Here is a 4,154-nt window from a genome sequence, read left to right as displayed (position 1 = left end):
CTTTGGGGGTGTTTTTCTGCTAAGGGGACAGGACAACTTCACTGCATCAAAGGGACGATGGATGGGGCCATGTACCGTCAAATCTTGGGTGAGAACCTCCTTCCCTCAGCCAGGGCATTGAAAATGGGTCGTGGATGGGTATTCCAGCATGACAATGACCCAAAACAACAAAGGAGTGGCTCAAGAAGAAGCACATTAAGGTCCTGGAGTGGCCTAGCCAGTCTCCAGACCTTAATCCCATAGAAAATCTGTGGAGGGAGCTGAAGGTTCGAGTTGCCAAACGTCAGCCTCGAAACCGTAATGACTTGGAGAAGATCTGCAAAGAGGAGTGGGACAAAATCCATCCTGAGATGTGTGCAAACCTGGTGGCCAACTACAAGAAAAGTCTGACCTCTGTGATTGCCAACAAGGGTTTTGCCACCAAGTACTAAGTCATGTTTTGCAGAGGGGTCAAATACTTATTTCCCTCATAAATTGATTTGCATTTTAATAACATTTTTGACATGCATTTTTCTGGATTTTTTTGTTGTTATTCTGTCTCTCACTGTTAAAATAAACCTACAATTAAAATTATAGACTGATCATTTCTTTGTCAGTGGGCAAATGTACAAAATCAGCAGGGGATCAAATACTTTTTTCCCTCACTGTGTGTGTGTGTGTGTGTGTGTATATGTATGTGTATATATGTATGTACGTACGTACGTACATTTCCTGGTCTTAAATAAAGACAGATATTTACAGTCTTAAATGTTTTCTTTTCTGAATTACTGACATGATGGTCCTCTAAATACTGGTTAGTTTACCCTAAAAATGAAACTTCTTCCTATTTCAAAATATGCACTTTGAAAAATTAAATCCATAATACTTATGAACATTCAATCATGCATATGCCTTTGTGTATAAGCTACAGGTCTTGTCTACTCTCCTTCACAATTATTGTTGTCTATCAACAATGACAAGCCACCTGGGTCTGACAACTGGGATAGAGAATTAGATATTGACACTCCTATTTGCCGTATCTTCAATTTAAGCCTACTAGAAAGTGTGTGCTTCACACTCCCTGCTATATTTTGGATAAAGAGTTACCTGTCTAACAGAACACAGAGGGTGTTTTTTAATGGAAGCCACTCCAACATAATCCAGGTAGAATCAGGAATTCCACAAGGCAGCTATCTAGGCCCCTTTTTTCAATCTTTTCTAACGACATGCCACTGGCTTTGAGTAAAGTGTGTCTATGTATGCAGATGACTCAACACTACACATCAGCTACTACAGCGACTAAAATTACTTCAACACTTAACAAAGAGCTGCAGTTAGTTTCAGAATGGGTGGCAAGGAATAAGTTACTTCTAAATAGATTTAAACTGATTGGAGTAACCCTGGATTGTAAACTATCATGGTCAACTAAATGACTACCACCCCGTAGCACACACTTCTGTCATCATGAAGTGCTTTGAGAGACAAGTCAAGGACCATATCACCTCCACCTTACCTGACACCCTAGACCCACTTCAATTTGCTTACCGCCCCAATGGGTCCACAGAAGATGCAATCGCCATCACACTGCACACTGCCCTATCCCATCTGTACAAGAGGAATACCTATGAAAGAATGCTGTTCGTTGAACATAGCTCAGTATTCAACACCATAGTACCCTCCAAGCTCATCATCAAGCTCGAGGCCCTGGGTCTGAACCCTGCCCTGTGCAATTGGGTCCTGGACTTCCCGACGTTAGGAAACAACATCTCCACTTCGCTGATCCTCAACACTGGGGCCCCACAAGGGTGCGTGCCCAGCACCCTCCTGTACTCCCTGTTCACCCATGGCTGCGTGGCCATGCACGCCTCCAACTCAATCATCAAGTTTGCAGACAACACAACAGTAGTAGGCTTGATTACCAACAACGACGAGACAGACTACATGGAGGAGGTGAGGGCACTCGGAGTGTGGTACACATCACGTACAAACTGAAATGTTACATCCACACAGACAGTGTGGTGAAGAAGGCGCAACAGCGCCTCTTCAACCTCGGGAGGCTGAAGAAATGTGGCTTGTCACCTAAAACCCTCACCAACTTTTACAGAGGCACAATTGAGAGCATCCTGTCGGGCTGTATCAACGCCTGGTACGACAACTGAACCGCTCACAACTGCAGGGCCCTCCAGAGGGTGGTGCAGTTTGCACAATGCATCACCGGGGGCAAACTCTCCAGGACACCTACAGCACCCGATGTCACAGGAAGGCCAAAAAGATCATCAAGGACAACAACCACTCAAGCCACTGCCTGTTCACCTCGCTACCATCCAGAAGGCAAGGTCAGTACAGGTGCATCAAAGCTGGGACTGAGAGATTGAAAAACAGCTTTATCTCAAGGCCATCAGATTGTTAAACAGCCATCACTAGCACAGAGAGGCTGCTGCCTACATAGACTTGAAATCATTGGCCACTTTAACAAATGGATCACTAGTCACTTTAATAATGCCACTTTAATAATGTTTACATATCTTTCATCACTCATCTCAATGTATATACTGTATTTTATACCATCTATTGCATCTTAGCCTATGCCGTTCTGTCATTGCTCATCCATATATTTATATGTATATATTCTTATTCCATTCCTTTACTTAGATTTGTGTGTATAGCTATTGTTAGATTACATGTTAGATATTGCTGCACTGTCAGAACTAGAAGCACAAGCATTTCGCTACACGCACAATAACATCTGCTAACCATGTGTATATGACCAATACAATTGTATTTGATTTGAACATATTGATACAACAATAGCTAAGATGTTGAGAAGTCTGTCCATAATAAAGCGCTGCTCTTCCTTCTTAACAACACTATCAACAAGGCAGGTCCTATAGGCCCTACTTTTGTTGCACCTGGACTACTGTTCAGTCGTGTGGTCAGGTGCCACAAAGAGTACTTAGGAAAATTACAATTGGCTCAGAACAGGGCAGCACGGCTGGCCCTTGGATTTACACAGAGAGCTAACATTAATAATATTCATGTCAATCTCATGTAAATTGTATTTGGGAGTGGTACTGACGTGTTGAATGCACCGAGCTGTCTGTTTGAACTACTGGCAAACAGCTCAGACACCCATGCATACCCTACAAAACATTCCACCAGAGGTCTCTTCACAGTCCCCAAGTCCAGAACAGACTATGGGAGGTGCACAGTATTACATAGAGCCATGACTACATGGAACTCTATTCCACATCAAGTAACTCATGCAAGCAGTAAAATTAGTTTTAAAAATACACCTTATGGAACAGCGGGGACTATTAAGCAAGACAAACAGACACACACACACACACACACACACACACAATAACATATGCACTATGCACACACACGTTCGTAGAGTAGTGGCCTGAGGGCACACAATGTGTTGTAAATGTATTGTAATGTTTTTTTAAATTGTATGACTGCCTTAATTTAGCTGGACCCCATGAAGAGTAGCTGCAGCCTTGGCAGCAGCTAATTGGGATCTATAATAAATACAAAAGGGTAGGTGAAGCTATGGTGCATCTAACCTGCCAACATCTGTAGGCATACAGTTCTTTCACATCATTGCAGAGAAAGAGGAAGCCCATGTTGACTCTGATTTCAGTATTTGTTTCTCAACCCAAAGCACATTCAATATCCCGATGTTATATAAGCAGCCTCAAAAGAAAAAAAATACTAGTTTGTACATAGATTTGAAATCACTGGCCACTTTAATAATGTTTATATATTTTGGCTTTATTCATCTCTATATACTGTATTATATTTTAGTCTATGCCACTCTGACATTGCTCATCCTAATATGTATATATTATTTAACTAGGCAAGTCAGTTAAGAACAAATTCTTATTTTCAATGACGGCCTACACCAGCCAGGACTGACAATGCTGAGTAATTTGTGCGTCTCCCTATCACAGCCAGTTGTGATACAGTCTGTAATCAAACTAAGGTCTTTAGTGACGTCGCTAGCACTGAGATGCAGTGCCTTAGACCGCTGCGCCACTCGGGAGCCCACTTAATTCCGTTATTTTACTTTTAGGTGTGTAGTGTTAGATATTACTGCATTGTTGGAGCTAGAAACACAAGCGTTTCGCGCCACCCGCAATAACATGTGTTTGTGACCAAAAAAAGTTGCACCT

This window comes from Salmo trutta, chromosome 24 (assembly GCF_901001165.1).
Source record: "Salmo trutta chromosome 24, fSalTru1.1, whole genome shotgun sequence".
NCBI lineage: Eukaryota > Metazoa > Chordata > Actinopteri > Salmoniformes > Salmonidae > Salmo > Salmo trutta.
The sequence above is the reverse complement of the archived record's forward strand: the minus strand, read 5'-3'. Positions refer to the sequence as shown.